Here is a 25,487-nt window from a genome sequence, read left to right as displayed (position 1 = left end):
CGTGGCCACTACAGTCCGTCCCAAGCCGTTTGACAGTGACGTCATTATTTGAGTCTCCATATTGAAATTTACTCATGTCCGAAGAAGTCAGAAGAACTCAGTCATGAAGAGTCCAATGCATAAGCAGCCTACACAGGCCCATTTAAAAATTCACAACGGCAACCATGCAGGTATTTGTTGACAAACATGTCAGCGCTACAGCGTATTTGAGGTTAGTTTTCTGGATGCGCTCATCAAAAATTTAAACGTAAAACAATGCCAAACATGGACAGAGTCTTCCTTGTGGATACTCAGACAAGTGAAAGTGGCCAAAAATGAAGCTCTAATAGACAAATTTCTGATAGAGATTTTTAGAAATCTCAGTTKTTTCCGGATTCATCTTGTCTATAGGAAACACATCTGGAAGAATGAATGAATCRACTTTAAATCACCCTCTAAAGAATTCTTGTTCTAGTGAAGACCCATTCCCAGATAAACTGCCAAGAAACTTGTGAAGAAACAGGTTTCCAAGCCTTTTGGGGCCTCAATTGCAAAACTCAATTTAAACTATTTTCATTTGAAAAAAAAAAATGAGAAAACCATTCTGATTGAACTGAATTCAATTAACTACATTTTTATTTTCAGCCTTACTTCACATTTTTTGCATAATTCTGGTCAGGATGGGAACAGCCTGCTACACAGGCAACAATCCGTCTCTTCATCCCAACCAGTGGCGTGCGTGAGGAACTTGGCACAACTTTCTGTTCCATTTCAAACAGTTCAAGTGAAATTTCGCTCAGGCAATCAAGAAATAAAATGCGACCAAACAAAGGCCTGATCATTGTTGCACATTCGTTCTATTTGCTGCTTAATCTTTGCTTGCTTCAATGCCGCTACTGAACTTGGCCGTGCCAAATCAATATCTTTGGTTTATTTGTGTCTGATCACCTGGTTCAATTTCCTGCTATTTACTCTGGTCATTTAACAACAGCCTAATTTAGATGCAAGTAATTAGATTATTTTAATGAGTAGAAAATGTGAAAATATTCTCACGTGACCGCAGGGCTCAGCAGTGGTCAAATGCAACGTTTCTCTAGCTTAAAAAAAATGAGGCCGCATAAAAGGATCAGACTGAATACCTGGAGAGAACGGTTTTGCCCTCCCGAACACATTCGCCCACTGTATCCAGCCGAATGATCGCATACAGTGCATTTCTCCTGGATGGAGAGCCCAAAAGGGGCGAAAAGGGGAGGTTGTTGGGTCATCCGTTATTGGAAACATTTGTTGCATACCGGGTCGAAATCCTCCGGTTTTATTACGCTGCTGAATCCAGTCTTTCGCAGAGGCTTTGGATCGCTTCTTATTACTCATCAGGATCGCTCTTTGTCATTCCGGGCAGGTTTTATCCATTTAGCGCCGCTGCAGGCGGCATCAAGGTTGTTGAACTTGAATGAAAATAATTCATCATGCAGGAAAATGCCAGCGGCTCGAATTTTCCGCAATGATATTCACGCGTGTGAACGGGCATAGAAACAGATGGTTTCGCTCCTTTGTGGCCACTGAACATGTTGTTTTCCATTTTCAAAATATTTTGAATTCATACTGGATGAGTTTTCCGAATGCGAGCCAAGTTTATTCGAATATTTTATTTATTGCATCAACAAATTGTACAGTGGCACTTGGTTACGTCTGCAGCTTTACGATGGAAGAAATGGAAAATTATCCGGGATTTTTTCCTCTTCCGATTTATCTAGTTTAAGAGCGGTCTTCAGGCTTCCATTTAGTGTCCCTTTGGAAGCTACAACGGTTTGGAGTAACACATAAAACTGATTCTCAAGAGCGCTTTGTTCCTGCTTATATCCAGAGCTGAGGACGGAAATGGTTGGCCGTATAGAATGAAAACAGCCCCAGGTTTGAAGGGTGGATTTTTCGGCAAATTTGGGGTAAATGCGAATTTGAGTCGCGATTTTGCCAAGGCAAAGAATGGACGTACACATACATGAACATTTGAATAAAAAATTACCTTCTTTAAATGGGGTTCAAAAAAGTAAAACCCGATATACACAATGTGGATACCAAAGCTTAATTTTTTCATGGAATAAAACATCGATGTCCAACCCATTTTAGGGAAGAACAGACAAATTGTAACAAGCGATATTTTTATGATAAATATCACATATGATTTTTTTACAAACTTTTTTTTGGGTATTTTGCCTCAAAAATAGGCAGAATTTCCTCACGTCTTTTATTACAGATTGATAAATAGTGCTCCTATTTTGCAATAAGAACGAATTATTTATTAAAAAGTAATCAAGAACTATCACCTAGAGGGTATCCTGCGACATACTTAGGCTGGCTCAAGCTATAAGAGAAAATTTCAATTAGTAGAGAAATTAATTTGAAAAATTACCTTGACGTTTCGATAGCTATTTTCTGCTATCGTTGTCAAAAGAACCTAAATGAACCTAAAAAAGAGTATGTKAATAAATTGTGTAACAATAGTAGGATAATACAGTATATGAAAATTCGCTCTGATAATTCGTCTGTGCAAATTGTCAGTTATGTTACTTTGACTTAGTCTCATTGTTTAAATTAATAAAGGTAATGTTAATTAATAATTGCAAAAATTTTTGAGGCGAAATACCCAAAAAGAAGTTTGTAAAAAAATGAATCCGCCTCAACTATATAGAACTTATCTACATCAAATATAATCTAAAATAGGAATACATTGAATAAGGCTGATTAAGAATGGCTTTTGAATGTTTCATTACAAAACGGGAAAACTTGCAGAATTATTTGCATATCCAAATGTTTCAAAAACATTTAATACTTGGGGATTGTGCGATCTTCGCTTTTATAGGTGAAAAGTCTGGAAATTTACCGAGAAACCTGCATCATTTGCATCATTGGAAATGACCGATTAGATAGTTTTCTAGAAGCCTTCTGAAGGTCTGTCTGAGGTCAATTCTAAAGCAAGTTTTTTTGCATTTGTTTCAACCTCCAAAGCTCATTCTTGATGTAATAAATGAAACAAAGTTTTTTCTTGATTCAATGGGCAAATTGTGACCATGTGCAGAAAATGTTGCTTTAATTCCCCAGCTCAAACTCACGGACATCAGGAGGAAAATACAATGATAACCGTCACACTCGTGCAGATAGACACAAAACGAATTATTCAAATGAACTTTACGGCGTGGAAATGGACTTGACGATATGGAAATGGACTATTTCGAGGCTTGTCATTGCGTTTTTCATTTATCAACGCCTGTAATTACGGGTCGAATTCACTGAAACTGAGAAGTTCAAGCAGCCGAGAAGACTTTGAAAGTGGTGCCTGAGAACAAACATAATGACAGGACGCGACAAGGAGAAACATTCGCTTCTTTACCACACAAAAAGGCCTATTTTCGGAACTGTCTGCCTACTTACTACTACACTACATATTATGTCCCCGTTTATTCTCGGCCGCCAGATTATTTGCTCTAAATATGTCTTTCTGGGAACCGTATGCAAGGCCATTACAATTTCACGGCCGCTATTTCGGTCTTTGGGCATTTTTAGATCTGCATAAGAAAAAAGGGGGCCCAAGACCCCACTCAACAAACTAGTTCCCAGGCTCAACCTAACCTGGGATAGTCATTAAACGACTTGAGTAATCAAACGAATTCAAGAAAGAGGGCCTAAATGTCTGAAAATGAGATTTATGTTGGTTACATATGGCATGTAACCCTTCCACAAGCTGGACTGGGAGGAAAACAATCTGGTTTCACAACCACATTCGTACCAACACCTGCCCGCGTATGGGCACTTTAGTGCTCTTTTATCGCGTATTCCGTTTTGTAGGGCCCCAAATACATATTTTTATCCGAAAGTTTATTAAACCAGCTGCTGAAATCATGCCGATATTGTCCACGTGCTGCTTGCACCGTTTACTGTAATTTTTTTCCGCATTCAATAGCGCAGCTGATGATAATTATCAGCGGTTTTATGGGTTACTTTCAATTTTCGGGAGTAAAATCAGGGATTCACACAAGACAATTCGATTAGTTTTTTCATGCAAATCCGAAAATATGGATCGTATAATCAAATCAACAAGCGCCAGATTAAGTAGAACAAACCAGCAAAGAAGCATAAGGCACGATAACAAATGCGATTTAAAAAGTTTGAGAATTAAATTACCAGTGGAAGAAACTGAACCGACATAAGAAACTAATTTATAATGAGAGTAATGCGATGCCGAATAAAAAACTGGACTTTTTGTCCTCAAAATGTTAAATTAAACAGAAAATCCAGCATTCAAGACCTACTGCAGACAAAGATAACAAAAGAGCGGCAACAATGTGTTTATTCATGAATTAGCCAGTTGAGTGAGCAATTTTACTTCAGATTCTTTTTTCCCGGTGCAATAGGAAATTGCTTTTTTCGCAAATTACTTTAAAAGCCCAGTTGCGTAGAAAGTTCAACTTATTAAGACTCTTGAATGTGAATAAAATCAGAAATCTCTCAAACCAATTGGGTTTTGCTTGATCGCCCAATTAGCCTGGTAACTATTTACCAAGCGGAAGCAAGATCAATTGATCAATTTTGGTCCTGCCAGCTACTGACGAGGCACAACTTGCAAAGGTCAAGGATCGTCGCCTTGATTAAAGTGAAAAGTATTTAAATAGTCCTCCGATTAGTCACTAATGGCATTGAAAAGCGCCGCCTAACATTTACGAAACATACGGTTCATTGACGAAAGAAAGGAATTTTTTTCTCAGTTGGGCAACATCAATTATAGCCGAAAATAGTGAAGAAAGAGCCGCAATAGCTAGACTGATGAGATAAGAGCCTTGGCAAAACTCCAGTCAAGGCAACTGTTCTGATTATTTGCAAATAATTTGAATTGTGCTGTTCTATGCCATGTGCAGTCACCAAACCACGGAAAATAATAGATTTTCAACAAGAAATGATGGAAATTGCTGCAGTTCAAAGTTCTCAAAGGCAGAAACTGTTAAGAGATTTTTTTCGACGAAGAGAGACGAAAAATATTGAATTGTAACCAGGACTGATTAAATGCTGCACAATTTTTACGAGAACCGTTAAAAAGAAAATTATACCCAAATTAACACAACAGTTGAGTGGGTTTCAGCAGAATTTATTCCGATTACGAAGAATATTCTAGAGCCCGAGGGGCATAAAAGTTCTTCTCAATTTGCGTTCTAACGCAATTGAAATATTTTGAAAATTTTCAGTCGGGCCCAAAATTGAAAACGAAATGTTTCACTGAAAACAGCGTTTTTCTTAAGAATCATACTTTTTAACTGTTTCTTCAAATGCAAAAAATTAACCAAATTTGCCAATGTGAATCACTGTTGAAGTAAGAGCTGATTTTCTCGATAAGCGCAAATTCAAAAATAGCAGAACCTTAGAAATTATAGTGAGGAAAGTCTTATCTAACAAGTTTATCTGGCGCTTTAAAAGTTCTTGAGAAATTGCGCAAAAAACGTATGTTGCAAACTCTCTTGCGGAACAAGAAAATACTATCATTTTTTTAGTCTCAAATAATCAAACACCAAAGATTTTTTTACATTTTCAGCTCCTTATGAATTTTTGGCTCAAACCCAAAATAATTTACAGATTTGACGATTTTAAGGCTGAAATGTACCATTGTAGTGTTAAAGTCTGTTCAAGAACATTGACACTTTCCTGAAAAAGTGGCGAAGTTTTCTAATTTGCGGGCTTAAAAACCAGTTGAAAGCGCATTGAGCGCCCATAACTCAAAGATGCCCATCGCAACTAACTTTATTGGTGATTTTTATGGAAACATCGAAAATTTACTCACTAATTATTGAAGCTGAAGCAACAAACCGCCAGAAAAACCGGAAACAATTACGTAAAAGAAAAACGAAAAAACGTAAAGGCAAAAACAAATAATGATATCAAGAAGAGACAACTAAGTCTAAGTGTTACTAAAACACACACTTTTTCAAAGGACAAAAGGCTCAAAGAAATATGCGTTGTTTTGTTCAAAGCTCGATAACTGAAATCAATGGCAGTTTGAGGACTTAAAAACGATTAAATCGAGTACAAATTTGTCAACTCAAGTAGGACAAGGACACTAAAATAAAATATTTTTGCAAAAAACCTGGAAATGGAAAATTGTAAATTTCCTGTTTAGATGTGCGAACTTTCAGTTCCACTTTTTCGAAAAACTTTAACAAATGCCGACATTTTTCCATATCTACCCACAGCCAGTAAAATCGATGTGGTTAATAGACAAACAAGCTAAAAATCGTCACAAAATCTACACCTTAATCGCGGTTAAAACCCCTAGATAGAAAATAAAACGGCCATCGTTGCCAGGTGATTTAACCGACTATAACGATTTTTTTCAAATAGTAGTTCAGAGAAACTTCCGTTCCCGGTCGGTTCAAATGCGGTTATTTTTCGAAACACGCCCGGATCTGCTGTTCAGAATCAATCCGAGGAAAACGAATTCGAAAATGGTCCGAAAGAATAATAAAACGCACATATTTCACGTGAAAATCCCCGGCGTTTTCAAGTCCAACTCATTCCTGTTACTCTAACGATTCCTCCAACCACCTGCACCAAAAACCCTTTTCTTGGATAAAGTGTTCGATTGGTGGCAAAATCGCATAAAATCCCTAGTTAGCACAAGCCTAATCACTGAAGTGCAAAGCATCAAATTAGCGATTAGTGTCATTGCAAGCAGCCATGTGCTCATATTGAGTAAGAACAACGTTTAGTAACAACGTGGTTGCTCATGTTAGAACGTAGCGTTAAGTTCTCGCTCGAATATCGAGGCCTTAATACGTACAAGTACATGCAAGCAAAAACGTTGAGATAAAAAGGGGATATTTACTTGTTTTCTGCGACGAGACAAAGAACGTGGTCCCAACCAAAAGCTCAAACCACTACAACGCCGCAAAGTTTACGTTTACTTACGTTAAATGAAACAAAGCGAAACCGGTAGCCGCAAAACTTTAACAACAATTTCAAAATAGCACTCACTCGCGACTTATTTTTAGGCAATTTTTCAGTCTTTGTTCACGAACTCTCCGTCACTGCGTTTAACATTCTTTCTACTGGCGCGGCCGTACCATCGATTTTTACCTCCTGCCACGAACAACGAGCAGATGTTAAATGAAATAAGACAGCGCTAGTTCGGAACGACCCTCTGGTTAAGCCGACTTCAGGGACCCCCACCAATCTTCCTGCTCGCTTTTTCCGTCTACCGTTAGGGCTGTTTCACCACCCTTTTCGAACTGCTTGCTTTTGGATTTGGAACTTTGAACACCAGGTTTTCCCTATGGAACAAAGACATGCAGTTTGTCTGTCTATTGGGTTATCGTGTCGAAAGAACACTTCAAATCCAGGAGAAAAAACCATTCCTGGATGGTCCATAAATTACGTCAAAAACACTTTTTACAAGCTTTTTCAAAACCACTGATTTATGCAGCAAAAAGCAGATTCTGCTGTGCTATTTGCTGCTAAATCGTGTTTTAGGCATCAACAATTGTTTGTTTGAATAAAACTTAAAAAGAAATATACAAAGAGCAACAATTAATAACATGAAAAGACCGAAATAATCTAAACCAACCCAAATTGAATGAATGAATCTACCTACATGCTAGGTATCGAAGGAAACAATGTGTGAACTTTAATAATGATTATAGCCGAAAATAGTGAAGAAAGAGCCGTAATAGCTAGACTGATGATGTGACAATTTGAATGAGATAAGAGCCTTGGCAAAATTCCAGTCAAGGCAACTGTTCTGATCATCTGCAAATATTTTGAATTGTGCTGTTCCATGCCATGTGTGCAGTCACCAAACCACGGAAAATCGTAGATAATCAACAAGAAATGATGGAAATTGCTGCGATTCAAAGTTCTCAAAGGCATAAGCTGTTAAGAGATTTTTTTCGACGAAGAGAGACGAAAAATATTGAATTGTGACAAGGACTGATTAAATGCTGCACAATTTTTACGAGAACCGTTAAAACAAGAAAATTATACCCAAATTAACACAACAGTTGAGTGAGTTTCAGCAGAATTTATTCCGATTACGAAGAATATTCTAGAACCCGAAGGGCATTCAAGTTCTTCTCAATTTGCGTGCTAACGCAATTGAAATATTTTGAAAATTTTCACTGAAAACAGCGTTTTTCTTAAGAATCATACTTTTCAATTGTTTCTTCAAATGCAAAAAATTAACCAAATTTGCCAAGGTGAATCACTGTTGAAGTAAGAGCTGATTTTCTCGATAAACGCAAATTCAAAAATAGCAGAACCTTAGAAAGTATAGTGAGGAAAGTCTTATCTAACAAGTTTATCTGGCACTTTGAAAGTGCTTGAGAAATTGCGCAAAAAACTTATGTTGCAAACTCTCTTGCGGAACAAGAAAATATTGTCATTTTTTTAGTCTCAAATAATCAAACACCAAAGATTTGACACCAAGACATGCATTTTGTCTGCCTATTGGGTTATCGTGTCGTTGAATCCCTCCGCATTTTCAGTTTTTAATTCTTTTGCCTTAAAGAACACTTCAAATCCAGGAGTTTCGGTGAAAACCCATTCCTGGATGGTCCATAAATTWCGTCAAAAACACTTTTTACAAGCTTTTTCAAAACCACTGATTTATGCACCAAAAAWGARATTCTGCKGTGCTATTTGCTRCTAAATCGTGTTTTMGGCATCAACAATTGTTTRTTTGAATAAAACTTAAAAAGAAAYATACAAAGAGCRAMAATTAATAACMTRAAAAGACYGAAATAATCTAAACCAACCCAAATTGAATGAATGAATCTACCTACATGCTAGGTATCGAAGGAAACAATGTGTAAASTTGTTGAATTTCCGAGAAACTTAGAACCTCAGGTAAATTTTTGATCGTAAATTGTGCCCCATTCGCATGGTTCGTCACGCGGTCCCAAGACTACAAACTAAGATATTCTATGAGTGAGTTTGAAAATTTATTTTTCTCCACGGAAAATCAACTTTGTTTCAGTGTGTGTAAAAGCAGCTTTTCGCATTAATTGGCCCGATTTTACAGTCTCAGAAATCTTACACTATCAGAAAATATAAAATTCCCTTAGTTTGTGGTCGCTCCCAAACAAAGCGTCTTTTTAAGTTGGCTGATTGCATTTAAAACACAGCAGTTTCTCCTTCGCAGGCAAAGTTTCGCCAAGATCGTGAAGAACAAAAGCGATTTTTCCATCACACCGTTTGTTTCAGTTCTTCGGCTTGTTAACACGCGAAAAAAGTCATGATCGACACATGTCGAAAACGTACATTTGCCATTTCAAGCGATCATCGACGTCAATGATTAAAATTCTTCACTTGTAAAACACCAACAACATTGTATACAAACCGACGTCTGCCGGATGTGACTTAAAATTCGTTATGTCATTACCAGGCATCAAAGTGTGGAGAAACGAATCTTTCGAATGGTTAAACGTTTATTTTTTTCCATCTGAGATGCGGCATTTTTGGATCAGACTTTGTAAACATGTGCACTCACTGGGAAAACGAATGATTTTTAGTGAAACAAATGCGGGGTGTAAAGGGAACAAATACGATTTTTTTGTCCAAAATTTGGTAATAAAATGTGTCTTCAAAATATGTTGGAAATTTCTTCAACTTGTGGTCAAGTCTTTCTTAAAGTTGTGGTAAATTTAAAATTGCTACTTACGCTACAAGAGCGCCATGGGCTTAAAACATCAGTTTTTAAGCCAAATTCAGTAAAGCGGCAAAAATCCGGATTTTGTGTTATTAGTATGAAACTTTCAGCATCGTTCGAGTCAAGTGTTTTCCAAAGGTGGTGATAATTTCAAAGGGCTACTTGCCTTAGTTTGGAAGAGACGATTTTTTAAAGATTAGAGTGCAGTGGGGTTAAAACATGAATTTTGGGACTCGCATTGAGTAAACGCGCAAAAATCGACATTTTGGACAATTTTCATCAAACTTTCCACATCTTTTGAGTCAAGTGTCTTCTAACGGTGGTGCGAATTTCGAAAGGCTAATTTTGTTAGTTTGGAAGACGCAAATGTTGAAAGAAAAGAGTGCAGTGCGGTTAAAACAGGAGTTTCGAAACCCACATTGAGCAAACGCGCAAAAATCGAAATTTTGGACAATTTTAATCAAACTTTGAGCATCGTTAGACTCAAGTGTCTTCTAACGGTGGTGCGAATTTCTAAAGGGTACTTATGTTAGTTTCGAAGCTCCAATTTTTTAAAGGTGAGAGTGTAGTGGGGTTCAAACATGAATTTTTAGACTCACATGGAGTAAACGCGCAAAAATCGGGATTTTGAGCAATTGTAATCAATATTTGAACATCGTTAGAGTCGAGTATCTTCTAACGGTGGTGAGGATTTTCGAAATGCTAATTGTGTTAGTTTGGAAGATGCAAATGTTTAAAGAAAAGAGCGCAGTAGGGTTAAAACATGAATTTTGAGACCCACATTGAGTAAACGCGCAAAAATCGGGGGATTTTGGTCAATTTTAATCAAACTTTGAAGATCGTTAGAGTCAAGTGTCTTCTAATGGTGGTGCGAATTTTGAAAGGCTACTTAGGTTAGTTTCGAAGCTCCAATTTTTTAAAGGTGAGAGTGTAGTGGGGTTAAACATGAATTTTTACTCACATGGAGTAAACGCGCAAAAATCGGGATTTTGGGCAATTTTTAACAAACGTTGAACATCGATACAGTCGAGTGTCTTCTAACGGTGGTGCGAATTTCGAAAAGCTACTTAGGTCAGTTTGGAAGCTGCAAATTTTTAACGGTGAGAGCTTAGTGGAGTTAAAAGATGAATTTTGGCACCCACCTTGAGTAAACGCGCAAAAATAGGGATTTTGGGCAATTTTAATTAAACTTTGAGCTTCGTTAGAGTCAAGTGTCTTCTAACGGTGGTGCGAATTTCGAAAGGCTACTTAGCTTAGTTTCGAAGCTCCAATTTTTTAAAGGTGAGAGTGTGGTGGGGTTTAAACATGAATTTTTAGACTGACATGGAGTAAACGCGCAAAAATCGTGATTTTGGGCAATTTTCATCAAACGTTAAACATCGTTAGAGTCAAGTGTCTTCTAACGGTGGTGGGAATTTCAAAAAGCTACTTAGGTCAGTTTGGAAGCTGCAAATTTTTAACGGTAGAGCTTAGTGGGGTTAAAAGATTAATTTTGGGACCCACATTGAGTAAACACGCAAAAATCGGAATTGTGGGCAATTTTAATTAAACTTTGAGCTTCGTTAGAGTCAAGTGTCTTCTAATGGTGGTGCGAATTTCGAAAGGCTACTTAGGTCAGTTTCGAAGATCCAATTTTTTAAACGTGAGAGTGTAGTGGTGTTCAAACATGAATTTTTCAACTCACACGGAGTAAACGCGCAAAAATCGGAATTTTGGGAAATTTTAATCAAACGTTGAAGATCGTTAGAGTCAAGTGTCTTCTAAYGGTGGTGCGAATTTCGAAAAGCTACTTAGGTCAGTTTGGAAACTGCAAATTTTTAACGGTGAGAGCGTAGTGGGGTTAAGACATGAATTTTGGTACTCACATTGAGTAAACGCGCAAAAATTGGAGGATTTTGAGCAATTTTAATCAAACTTTGAACATCGTTAGAGTCAAATGTCTTCTAACGGTAGTGCGAATTTCGAAAGGCTACTTGTTACGTGTTAGTTCGGTAGACGCGAATTTTTAAAGAAGAGAGCGCAGTGGGGTTAACATATGAATTTTGAGACTCACTAAACGCGCAAAACTCCGGATTTCGGGAAATTTTAATGAAACTTCCAACATCGTTAGAATCAAGAGTTTTCTAACGGTGGCGAGAATTTCAAAGGGATACTTGCGTTAGTTTGGAAGATGGGAATTTTCAAAGAAGAAAGTGCAGTGGCGTTAAAACGTGAATTTTGACACCCACGTTCACTAAACCGGCAAAGCTACGGACTTGGGATAATTTTATTGAAACTTTCAACGTCGTTATAGTCAAGTGTCTTCTAATGGTGGCTATTTACGGTAGTTKRGAAGATATMATTTTTTTTAAGGAGAGAGTGCGGTTGACTCATCAATCATCTCCAAAATGTGTTACTATTTAGATTTACCAAACTGGTAAAAATCAGGTTTTKATGCAATTTTTATGAAATTTTCAGCGTCTTTAGAGTCAATAGAGGCTTTATTGAAGATGGTTAAAACTTCACTTTGCTGCTGGATCTGTTTACAAAGATAAAAATGTCGAAAAAAGATATCGCGGTTGAGTAAAAAATGTCCATTTTGAGACCCACTTTCACTAAGCAGGAAAATAATTCGAAACTTTTTGTCAGTTTGCCCCTTTTTTAGTACAATTGAAGACCAGTAACTTTGTTGAAGCATTTCGGAAAAGCGGAAACCAACAATCATTTAAACTCAACATGAAACTGGGAGGATTTCCGCAATTCTTCGGTCACGTTTTCAGTTTGTTGAGCAGCAACCGACACCCATTTCTTCGCACCGAAGCACCTTGTAGTCGAATAAAATTACCTTCAGGTAAATACCTCTTTAAGCTTGACAAAACCGGAATTCTTTTGTTGGCTGCGCGCCTTTAAAACGACCTTTCAGCGAGCCGTTGACTTCCAGTTTTTGGGCGCCAAAGCAAGTGCACACACTAATCAATCTATCGTGTTTGATCACTTAATCACTACTGATCTGGATCTGAACTTTTGGGAAATTGTTTAACAATAAAGCGGAATGGTGAGGAAATCCAGCAGCGTCGTTTAAAGCTCAGATAGAGTATGTAAAGCGCTGGCATTGTTGTCTGGCTCTATGTTAATGAGCTTTAATAATAATTGTCTATCGGTTCTAGTCGGATTATGCAAATAAGCGCTCAGAGCTTATGCTGGGGCTTTCAAAGTTTCAGCTTTCTCAGCAACTCGCCCGCCTACGATGAGGGAGGAGGAGATTACCCGATAATTGACAAAGTTACACAATTGGAAAAATCCCGCATGCTGCGGCTCTGTGAAGAAAATCAAGGCTCCAACCACAAGTTCGGCTCAGAAGCGATTCGAAGACATTTGGCGGGGAGTTTGGGCGCCAAAACAAGTGGCAAACGTTCAAGAACAACAGTTCGCGGTCTCGCCAGACTGCTTTTAATTATTCTATTGCCCTCAGAGACTTCTGAACGCTAGTTCTTGCATATAGAGCTCGGGTCATTGTTGGCTGCTAGAAAACCGTTTTCCTCTCCGCTCCGGTCGTTAAGCTCCGGCTGGTAAAGCAAGGGCGAGGGCAGGTTATTAACATTGATACCAGGACCGGATCATAACGAAAGGTGCTGGTTTCATTTTCAATTCATAATGGCAATGGTTCGAACTATCGATGATTTTCCCAATATCAGGTCGTGGTCGATAGGACTTATTGGGGCGATAGAATTAGGGACGTCCGCCTAATATTCCGAAAATTAGCGACTGTTCCACAAACTTTGCTATTCCAGTTGCTGAAAGCGTCCATTTTCCGTCGATTACTTAGATACTTTACATATAGAATACAAAGTTTTCCACTACATTGCACCAGTGTTCGAGAAACGCCCTAATTTTTCATAAATTTAGCAAGGCTTATGCAGACAATACAACACTTCCTGCTAAATTGCTTAATTAAGCCCAACACCCATTAATAGCAAGCTAATAACTACATAATTAGCCAACTAACTAATTACCACAAAAATATGAGCGGATTTGAAAAGTTGAACTGGCTTGATGGTTGAAAGTTAGACTTCCATATAACGTAAAGATAATTTATTAAACAATTGATTTTGGTTTTTGATTACTCAACCACTAAAATAGCACTGAATTAAAAAAAAATTAGCCGACAAAACTGACTGGGAAAACAAACTTTTGCACATCGTGCAATCAAACAACTTGCAGACGCTTATTCGATACAGAATTTTACGGAAACTCGTGGCTAATTTGGAAGAGAAAACTCTAAGAACAATACCTTTACGCTGACGCAATTAGAGCTAGAACAAAATGGGAAATATGGACTTAAAACTTATAGAAAACGCCAACAAAGGTTGCCTTCCTGGCAATGCGAAAGTTGATAATAACTTCGACACAATGGGTTTTTCAACTTCATATAAAGCGTTACACGAAAGAGCTGCAAGTTTGCCGCAAAAGCACTGAGTAAATTTGTGGACAAACAAAGTGAGTTCTTTCAGAAAAATTGAGCATCGTTAGAGCCCAGTTTCTTCTAAAGATGTTGGAAATTTCATATTTCTACTTGCTTTAGTTTGGAAGATGCGATTTTTTTAAGTAGGGAATGCAGTGGGGTTTCATGAAACTTTCATTTTCAGAGTCTTGTCTTCTAAAGATGCTGGAAATTTCAAATTGTCAGGACTGGCGTTAATTTGGAAGATGCGAATTGTTAAAGGTGAGATCGCAGTGGTGTTAAAACCTCAATTTTGGATTTTGAGACACATTCACTAAACCGGCAAAAATCCGAAATTTGGGCTATTTTGATGAAACTCTCGACATTATTAGAGTCAAGTGTCTTCTAAAGATGTTGGAAATTTCAAATTGATACTTGATTTAGTTTGGAAGGTGCGAATTTTTTAACGTGGGATTGCAGTTTGTTAAAACATCAATTTTGAGACCCATATTCACAAAACCGGTAAAAATCCGGATTTTGGGCTATTTTGATGAAACTCTCCAAATTTTTCAAGTCCAGCTTCTTCTAAATATGGTTAGTTGGAAGATGCGATCGCAGTGCGGTTAAAACCTCCATTTTGAGACCCACCATCCCGAAACAGATAAAAATCCGGATTTTGGGCTATTTTGATAAGTCTCCACATTTTTGGAGTCAAACGTCTTCTTAATATGTTCAAAGTTCCAGATTGCTACTGGCTTTAGTTTGGAAGATACGAATTTTTTTTAATGGTTGGACCGCAGTTGGGTTAAAACCTCAATTTTGAGACACACATTCACAAAACCGGTAAAAATTTGTATTTTGTGCTATTTTTATTAAACTCTCCACATTTTTAGACTCAAGCGTCTGCTAAACATGTTGAAAGTTCCAGATTGCTACTTGCTTTAGTTTGGAAGATACGATTTTTTTTTAATGGTTGGATCGCAGTAGGGTTAAAACCTCACTTTTGAGACACACATTCACTAAACCGGTCAAAATTCGGACTTTGGGCTATTTTGATGAAACTCTCTACATTTTTAAAGTCAAGCGTCTGCTAAATATGTTGTAAGTTTCAGATTGTTACTTGCTTTAGTTTGGAAGATACGAATTTTTTTTAATGGTTGGATCGCAGTTGGGTTAAAACCTCAATTTTGAAACCCACATTCACAAATCCGGTAAAAATCCGGAATTTGGGCTATTTTGATGAAACTCTCCCCATGTTTTATAGTCAAGTGTCTCCTAAAGATGTTGGAAATTTCAAGTCGGTACTTGCTTTAGTTTGGAAGTTGCGAATTTTTTAAGGTGGGAACGCAGTTGGCTTAAAACATCAATTTTGAGATCAACATTCATGAAACCGCTAAAAATCCGGATTTTGGGCTATTTTAATGGACCTCTCAACATTTTTAGAATCAAGTGTCTTCTAAAGATGTTGGAAATTTCAAGTTGCTCCTTGCTTTAGTTTGGAAGTTGCTAATTTTTTAAGGTGGGATCGCAATTGGGTTTAAACATCAATTTTGAGACCCACATTCACGAAACCCGTAAAAATCGGGATTTTGGGCTACTTTGATGAACCTCTCGATATTTTTAGAGACAATTATCTTCTAAAACTGTTGGAAATTTCAAGTTGCTACTTGCTTTAGTTCGGAAGTTGCGATTTTTTTAAGGTGAGATCGCAGTTGGTTTTAAAGATCAATTTTGAGACCCACCTTCACGAAACCCGTAAAAATCGGGATTTTGGGCTATTTTGATAAAAGTCTCCACATTTTTAGAGTCAAGTATCTTCTAAAGATGTTGGAAATTTCAAGTTGCTACTTGCTTTAGTTTGAAAGTTGCGAATTTTTTAAGGTGGAGTCGCACTTGGGTATAGTCATCAATTTTGAGACCCACATTCACGAAACCGGTAATAGTCCGGATTTTAGGCGGAAATTGATGAAATAAAAAATGAAAAATTAGGTTCCTATGCAATTTTTATCAAATTTTCAGCATCTGTAGAATCAACCGTTTGTTAAAAATGGTGAAAACATCATGTTACTGCTGGCTTTATGTGAGAAGATACGATTTTTGACAGAAGCTTTTCCGAAACAGAACTGCACTGAAACTAATCTGAAAGAGGAAACTCTTGGAACGATACCTTTACGCTGACGCAATCAGAGCTAGAACAAAATGAGAAATATGGACTTAAAATTGATAAAAAAACGCCAACAAAGGTTGCCTTCCTGGCAATGCAAAAGTTCATAATAACTTCGACACAATGGGTTTTCCAACTTCATATAAAGCGTTACACGAAAAAGCTGGAAGTTTGCCGCAAAAGCTCTTCCACTGAGTTAATTTGCACCACAAATAAGCAAAGTCAGTTTGGGATATTCATAAGAAACTTGCCATGATTAATTAATCTTTGATCCAGTCGGTGTGGATATGAATAACGAGAAACAATGAAAATTAACATACTTGGGGGTTTCGTTTCTTGAATTCATCCATAATCGTTTATGTCGCTCAGCAAATATGTTTGGGAAAGTCAAATCCATTTAATGTTCAGAATGCATCCAGAAAGCTGGAAATGGAAGCGTTCTTCTCTCAACGTATTGAATATAACACAGTAAAATACCTCAGTTTTATATATGTATAACTATCTTGGCAGTCGCAAATAAATCGTACTAAAAACGTTCAAGAAAATTAATCAATAAGAAAACTGCTCGAGGAACAAAAAAATTTAGAGAAAAGTTGAGAGTGAAATTAGACTAAATCGAAGCAAATGAAAATAATATGAGGGCAAGTTGAAGGATGACCGTGAAGAATTCGGACAATCGGTTACACTTTAATACCAAATAGCCGGTGGAAATTTCGAAAATTTCTGGAAAACTGCAATGTGGACGACACTGATTATTTCTAACAGAAAACCTGACCTAAGTCAAAAAGAACGGCATGATTCGCAAAGAAAGGTCGCCCGAAATGGCAGCGAACGAGACGATTGATGATGTCGACACGATGTTAATCGCCTTTGAAAGTTTATTAATATTCCCTGAGGTCAGCAAATCCCGACCCAATTTCAAATCGGTCCTGAATTCTTTCGCGATCTTTCAACAAGGTCAACGCCGCTTTCAATTAGCTCTTATTGGTGTCTGGCTAATCAAAGTGTTTACTCGGTACATCCTTGAGAGATTGAAGATGGCTGCATTAATCAAAATCCATTTTGGCGAGAGAAAACTTGAAGAACCAACCTGCAATCCCAAAGCTGAAAAAGGTCTTTGTCAAGAAACCTTAACTATTTGTAAAGGTCCGTTTGGTTTTGAAAAGGATATTTAATGAAAATGTACTGTTAAAGCTGCAGGTACGAATGCTACGCCTACAAAGAAGCAAGAATAGAAACAAGAAGAAGTCCAACGGAGCGTACTGTTTTGGGTCGTTCCTTAGATCGCCTTGGAGAAAATCGGCAATGGATGGTGAAGGACGTGAGACAGTTTGAACAACAGGCTTACCTTCCTTGAAATTATCAACACTCACCTGAAACCAAAAAAAGAAAAAATTACGCTTGTGAATATGAAAAAAAGCTTGAAATCATTTATTTCTGGCTAGGCCAAAATGGTTTAGAGTGTACATCCCAAAAATCGCTGCTTAATTTTAGTTAACACAATGATTATAAATAAAGTCAGTTTTCGGCCTTTTAAACTCGAAAATTGTAGCTAAAAACCCCGAGATGAACGTAAACAGAACCCGGCCGTAGTGCATTTCCTGAAAAATGCCCGTTTTATCTTCCACATGTTGCCAGACGGCCTTCTAAAAACACGATATATCTTTAAACATGTTTATTTGTTCATCGTATTCGGGCACCCGAACACCGAGAGGAAGCAGATACCTCTTAAATTAAATTCATAAATATTTCAGTGGCGTCCTGTTTGCCATCATCAGTTCTTCCATGAAAAATTACCCAATCTTTAGGCCGGAGCTGATAGTGATAGTGAAATGTAGATAGTTGGGAACTGAGAGATGGAAAAAGGCGATTCGCAGGATTTGCAGCGTTATTGCCTGTGCAGAAGCAGAGCTGCTCTTTATAGCAATCTGGCGAGAGATGGAAACCTGCAGGAAACAATAGCAACGCACAAGTGTTCATTGTTTGGATTTATTCATGTATTTGCACACTGCAACTAGAACACGGATTAATTATAGCCAGATTGCTCACAGAATAATAGAGACAGTAGGTGCCTATTTGCGTTCAAATTAACTTGCTAGAATCGGGGAATATTTTGCGACAAACCGCCACGTTCCACAGATTGCAACTTTGTCTGCAATAACACCTTAAGGGCGAAGAATAATCGTCCTGCTGGAATGCATTTACGGCAAAGTTGGATAACAGCTTCCTCATGCATCTTTCGCAGTTTAGAAACCGAAACGGATTTGCAAGAGCGATGTAAGACCGGATGATAAAGTTTTGAACGATTGGGTTAGTGGAATTAACAGGTTAGTTAAGTTCCATTATTGAATTTAGAACACTTTGAGTCGCCCTCATTAGGGTCACCTGGTACTGGTGTCTCTTGAAGGAAGAGGTTCTTCCTCATTGGCAAATGCGGGTGATAAGGACAGTTGGGAAACCTGAACCTAATAGAGTGAAATGCAACAAGGACTGCAACAAGCAGGAGGAAAGGAAACAAGACACTGCAGCACTTGCCAAGATAGAGGTTGAGCAAACATGAATTGACCCAGAGAGCGACAAATGGAAATATGTTTTGCAGAAAAACGGCGCGTCTGAGCGAAAAAAACGAGCACTTTTGGCTGGAAGACTTCATAGTTTCAGAATTGGCAAAATGGAGCATCGCCCCAAAAAAAAATTAGAGCTTTTTTGGCACTTAAAAAACACCCGAAAGACTCTTCAATTACAAAGAAAATTGAACAATGATCCACTCAACTGGATTATACTGAATCCCTTCTGCCTAACAAGACAAAATAGAGCATCCAGTTTTCTCGTCCCTACAACTAGGCCTGGGTAACACTGTGTTGCATTGTGCTTTTCAGGTTTTGCCGCGCTCTGAGTTAATGAGTTATAACTCATCGGCGAAATATATTTTTTTGGCATAAGATTAACATGTATAAAACAAGGCCAGAAAGACCGATTGTGTCGGTAGACTTTTTCTTTGAACATATTGTTTATTGTATATACTTTCCTGACTGTTTCAATTCCAAATCAAAATTAATTACATTTCAAATGTATGCCAAGGCTTAAAGCGGCAACAGCGCTACACATAAAAACTGATGATGGTGGAAAAATACACCGAAACGTATTTTAATTGATAAATAGAGACAATAAATGACAAACCCAGGAATTAATTTTGATTCATATTGTTTATGCATATCTATTATTTTCTAATACCAATTGCAGTGTTTCAGATGATCCACCTACGATGGAACGAAGAATCGACGATTGAATTACTCAGGCAGCAAGCTAGAAACTATTATAAATATTAACTGGAAAATTAACTTTCCATTTATAGAAAATGAGGCAAATGTCCGGAATGAAACCGACTAAACTGTACAACTATTTCAACAAAGCCTGGCAAACTGCCTCAGACAATAAATGCTTTGCAAGTTGTGTCTAAATTAAAAACAGAAGTAAGCAAGATAATAAATTAATTTCCTTAGAATCAATGTTTCGTGGAAATGCGGTTGGATTTGATGGACACAAAAACAAAACTATGCAGCAAAGTGCAGTTTGTTGGGTAAATGCCTTTTAAAAACATTGACGTCAGTAGCGATGACCTTTTCAGCCACCTTAGAGCCTGCTGACGAGCTGACGACACTGAATTGCAAGTGATTGCAGAAAATAGCGACGAACTGCATTTTTGTGGTCGTTCAAAACACGTGACTCTTCGCGTACATGATTAATTAAAATCCCCGATTAGCTCCAAGCAAGACAACCACTCAGTTGAAATCCTTAAGTTGGTGGGATGGCGGATTTTATTTGAGCAAACACACAACAAACGCGCAATTTGCATTCAGCGAATTTTGAAATTTGCAGTTTGGTCATGCCTCAATGTCCACCGCAATGTCAATGTTGCAGTTTAACATGCAAATCGTCGCATTTTTCCTGAGTGATAACAATTAAGTTCATTGTCACAAGTTTGTTAAACGACCAAACGACAAACAACATCAGAAGTCGATTCTCAAGCTTTGTGCAGTCGAAGAAAATTTTCGCGAATTTGTGAACAATTCAATGGAACTTCCATATAATTAATCAATGCCTGACTGTCTCCAGCAATTCTCAAAGGTCGCAGATCTAAAACAAGCGCGGGATTTTAGTTGAAAGCCAGAGTTGATAATTAGGGCCCAGGTCTTGCAAACTGGGGATTATCAATTTAATTAGCAGCTCCTTGTCTACTTTGTTATCGATTCCTCAATATTAATTGGCATGTTTGACTGCGCCTAACTAGAAATTGTTATTTGCTCTCAACTTCGGAAAAGATTTCGCAAATACTCCTCCACTGAGTTAATTTGTATCAGAAATGGGCAAATCAGTTATTTGAGAAAATTTTCGCATCGTTAGGGTCCAGTGTCTTCTAACGATGTGGCAAATTTCCAATTGCTACTTGCTTTGGTCTGAAAGATGCGAATTTTTAAAGGTGGGATGGCAGTTGGGTTTAAACATCAATTTTAAGACCCACATTTACGAAACCGGTAAAAATCCGGATTTTCGGCTACTTTGATGAAACTCTCCACATTTTTAAAGTCAAGCGTCTGCTAAATCTGTTGAAAGTTTCAGATTGCTACTTACTTTAGTTTGGAAGATGCACATTTTTAAAGGTGGGATCGCAGTTGGGGTTAAACATCAATTTTGAGACCCACATTCACAAAACCGGTAAAAATCCGGATATTGGGCTATTTTGATGAAACTCTCCCCATTTTTATAGTCAAGTGTCTCCTGAAGATGTTGGAAATTTCAAATTGCTACTTGCTTTAGTTTGGAAGTTGCGAATTTTTTACAGTGGGATCGTAGTTGGGTTTAAACATCAACTTTGAGACCCACATTCACGAAACCGGTAAAAATCCGGATTTTGGGCCATTTTTATGAAACTCTCCACATTGTTCGGCTTAAGCGTCTGCTAAACATGTGGAAATTTCCAGATTGCTACTTGCTTTAGTTTGGAAGATGCGAACTTTTGGAAAATGAGATCACAGTGGGATTAAAACCTCAATTTTGAGACACACATTCACGAAACACGTAAAAATCCGCATTTTGGGCTATTTTGATGAAACTATCCACATTTTTAGAGTGAAGTGTTTTCTAAAGATGTTGAAAGTTTCAAATTCCTACTGTCTTTAGTTTGGAAGATGCGAATTTTTAAAGAAGAGATCGCAGTGTGGTTAAAACATCAATTTTCAGACACACATTCACTAAATCGTCAAAAATCCAGATTTTGGGATTTTTCCATGACACTTTCCGCACCGTCAGAGTCAATTCTATGCTAAGGGTGGTGCGAATTGCGAACGAATAATTACTTTAGTTTGAAAGATACAGTTAATTAAACAAGAAAGCGCGGTTGATTCAAAGCATCAATGTACCTCAAAAATGTTACTATATTTACCAAGCTGGCAAAAATCAGGTTTCTGTGCCATTTTTATCAAATTTGCATCTTCAGAGTCAAGCGTCTATATGAGAAGATACGACCTAACTAGAATTTGTTATTTGCACATTTGCAGAAACAGTAAGAAGTTAAATAATTTAAAAAAATTATTTATTAACAGTTGCCGCAAACAAGCCCCTTTCATAGCGACATTCTACATCACACATCACAATTTTCATGTGAAGACAAATTCAAATTTACCTCAATTTCCCAGAATGTGAACTTCCTCTGATCTTTTGCCGTTTTTACGACAATTTTTCTTCATTTTCTCGACCTCTCGTAGACTTCGTTGTGCATGCAGATAAGGTTTCAAGTCCAAAGGGTTTCACTGACCGATCAATGGAACAGAAAAATGACTGTCCTTATTTCGCACTGATGTTAATTCCACAAAGCAATTGTTATTGTATCGGCAATTGTTATGCTGATAGTGCAGGAAATTTAATCCACTTTATCCAACTGTTTTCCAACATGCACACATGCAGTCCTGTTTGCTTATCGTTGCCTGTTCCCAGATGTACCAATAGCGCATTTAACAAGAATATATTTGCTCAACGGTTCCAACGAATTGGCCGGCCATACAGTTCAACTATTTAGTGTCTGTTGCAAAAACCCAATTATTCCTTCCTTCTCACTTCTTAGGCGATAAAAAGCCTGAAGACTAAAAGCTCATTTTCCGATTCTGCATATAATCGATTAATATTGACTGTATTATGTAAGCGCAAGCCACTCTTCAAGCAACGATAACTTGCGCTTTTTTACAGTTATGTGAGAAAGTAAAAGCCGCAGGCGATTGTTCTTCATCGGATGCACCATCAGCATTTCAGTAGTATGAGGCCAATAAGAAGATAATTGCCTTAATGGCAGATTCTTGGACTAGGTTTGGTTTTTTTTTTGGGTTGAGAGAAAACGCTAATTCTGTAATGGAAAATACGGTAATCACTTTGTTTCTATGACAGCTACACCATGCATTTCCGATCATGTTTTCGTTTAATGCATGTTTATTAGCTGGTTCAATTATTCTTTGACTTTCACTCTCTAACGGGAAATATTCACATTTGCATTGTGCAAAAATCAACCAAAAGGCAACATATAATCAACCCTTACGATTCCATTGTAACGCCATATTTAACAATTCCACATTCCCAAGTTAATTCGAGCAGCACAAAATAGATAAATCAGTTAGTTTCCTGATTATCTTTTCAAGGGAAACTCGTCATAATTACTCTTTGTGGCGCTCGTTCGTCCATTGTGCCGAGCTATATGGATAAATCCAGACAATGCCTGGATTCGCGATCCAATAAGAGAACAAACCTCATCGGGTTGCTCAATTTCCATTAACGCCGCTAATTTTTTTTCATTTCGGACAATTTTCCTGGATAGTTTTTCACGCATTTGCAATCCACACACATGAAAGAACTCTGCATTTTTTTGGTTACATTCATCGGGCGTTCAATTATGACTCTTATCGGCTTGCTAATGACTTCGATACAACGCTATTTATATTGTACAGAATAAGATGTAGGCTAATAACCAGTGATAAAAGTTATCAGAAAAGGTCATTTTGTTGTTGAACAATTAAAATAATGAAGAACCGATGGGTTTCCACTTGACACAAAGTGAAGCATTTCAGAAGAAATACACTATTGGAAAGCCTACAAAGTCCAAACATTAACCGCTAAACTCTGGTGGCTGAAAGAAGAGCGTAACCTGAAAATACTGAACTGAATAAATATGCTGCACATTTTGAGCCAATAAATTAATTGGAAAATTGAGTAAACACTCGTTTAGGCAGTGTTCAACGATTTCCGCAATATAAGACAAGCATCGCACCTCATTCACAAAACCCTGAAGAAACATTCTTATCGACACCCAAAGTATAAAAATTATTGTTATAAGAAAACAATGTTTATTGATGAGTCGGTGCTTGGTCAGGGTGATTCAAAAGCATTCGATAATGACTGTCTATTTTTGAACAGCATTTGAATAATGCATAGGTGACATAACATTGAGATGGACTAGAGGCCGTCACAATCTCCCGATCTGCATCCTCTCGATTTTCATTCATGGCAGCACTTGAAATAATTAGTTTATGGTGGGCCTGTAATATTCAATAAATATTGGTGTAGAACATTTACAAGTTTTGCATCTTTCTTTAGAAAATCGAGAAATTTAGATCCACGATGACGAGAAAATCACTGAATACCCATCTACCTGTTCTGGGGGTTTGAGGAAATAAGCGGAATTTCAGTATGCGGTGAAACTGTGACGATCCACTTTAGGCAGAATTAAATATCATCCATGTTGGGGGTCAGGTAGGAAGAATATTTGAAAAAGACAGGTCTGGTGCTATTGTGCTGAACGAATGGAACGAGAAAAGATTATTTTCCTTTCAAACATCACATTCCCAGGAAGGTAGACGCGTCCATTAGCTGAGAAGATACGATTCATGAAAAATTGCCAAAATAAAGCCTAAAACCGCCTTAAAAACATCAGAATTTCCAAAAATATTTGCTTGGCGAATGGTGCTACCTACATGTTTTCAAGTGTCTTGATTCATTATAATTTCCCTCAAGTTTAGAGAAGCTTTTCATCACAAGCTTAGTACCCACATTTCTCTTAACTAGTGAGAACAATTTTTTCTTTATTAAAAATCTTTTTTGGAATTTTTCCAAACAAAACTTGTTCGAATAATGATTTCAGTACACAATTGGTCGATGAATTATTTATAACGCGATTATTAAAACGATTTGATGGAAATTATAAACAATCCTCAGTGGTTAGATTAGCTTGTTGAAAAGCTCGAACCTGCAGCAATCAATTAATCCCAACTATTACCGTGAAGAGATTATAAACATTTTCCTCAATTTTCGACTAGTTTGGGATGGTCAGAAACCGGATGCCACTGAAACCGAAGGTAAAGCCCTTAGAAATCCCCATCCAAATACAAGATTATATTTCGCACCATCTCAGTTATGTAGAAATAAGATATTTACAACAGAGCGGAAGATAAGGGAAAACTGATATATTGCGAACGACGCCAAATTTGTGGGGTCTCCAACTTTCCACTCCACTCGAGACCGGAGGGCATTGTTTGGTTTCTTTTCGGTTATTTCATTGAAATGTGCGGGTTTTGAGTAAATAATGCCGTAGTCAACAAATATATTATTTTTCACCATGTGGGAGAATTTTATTCTACAAACAATAGCAAATTAATAGGTTTCTCGGATAAAGCCCCATTTTCGAAAAAAAGTATGACATGAATGCGCTTACATTGTCTTTCGTTGCTTGATTATCATCGAGGGTGATGAACGCATATACAAGGAGTTAAAATATCCTTAAAAACTTCCATAAAAAGCTTCCACTGACCTCTCCTTTATGAAGTAACTTTTAAAGCGCCTCCGCAAGTAGCGATAATTGCGGTAATTTTGTGGACGGATTTAATTTTTATAATCAGAAAAAATGCGTTTCAGAATAAACAACAGGCCTTTTCATTCCCAATCTAATGTACAAATTAAAAAAAGTTTTCATTTGCAGAAAAAAGTTGTTTCAAAACCGCCCCTTTTAGCATAAAAATGCAAAAGAGCGTTTTTCTTCTCCGCTGAATGGAGACTTGAAGTCATATTTGCTTGCAGAAAACCCATTGGCGTGCACACTTTTATTCTCCTAGAACGAATCAAATATAAAGTTTTCTCGTAAGTTTTTCGAACAATACAGCAGATTTCATTTGTTTAAATCCAAAACTATGCATTTCAGCAAAAAA

At 37.4% G+C, this 25,487-nt stretch overlaps 1 protein-coding gene across 4 annotated transcripts in view; it reads right to left on the bottom strand.

The window, feature by feature from the left end:
* LOC109545824 (brain tumor protein) overlaps nucleotides 1-25,487 on the bottom strand; it is a 103,870-nt gene that overhangs the window by 22,243 nt on the left and 56,140 nt on the right. The window contains exon 1 of one of the 4 annotated variants that reach the window (XM_048661584.1): nucleotides 6,845-7,138. The exons of 2 other annotated variants lie outside the window; for them this stretch is intronic. The gene's annotated coding sequence lies outside the window, so the exon portion shown is untranslated. Of the gene's footprint in view, nucleotides 1-6,844; nucleotides 7,139-25,487 lie in introns of those variants that run through there. One more of the 4 variants, XM_048661586.1, reaches the window with a different exon arrangement.

The sequence above is a fragment of the Dendroctonus ponderosae genome, unplaced genomic scaffold (assembly GCF_020466585.1).
Source record: "Dendroctonus ponderosae isolate FM_Combo_2020 unplaced genomic scaffold, Dpon_F_20191213v2 Dpon_F_20191213_1, whole genome shotgun sequence".
Classification (NCBI taxonomy): domain Eukaryota; kingdom Metazoa; phylum Arthropoda; class Insecta; order Coleoptera; family Curculionidae; genus Dendroctonus; species Dendroctonus ponderosae.
The sequence above is the reverse complement of the archived record's forward strand: the minus strand, read 5'-3'. Positions and strand labels throughout refer to the sequence as shown.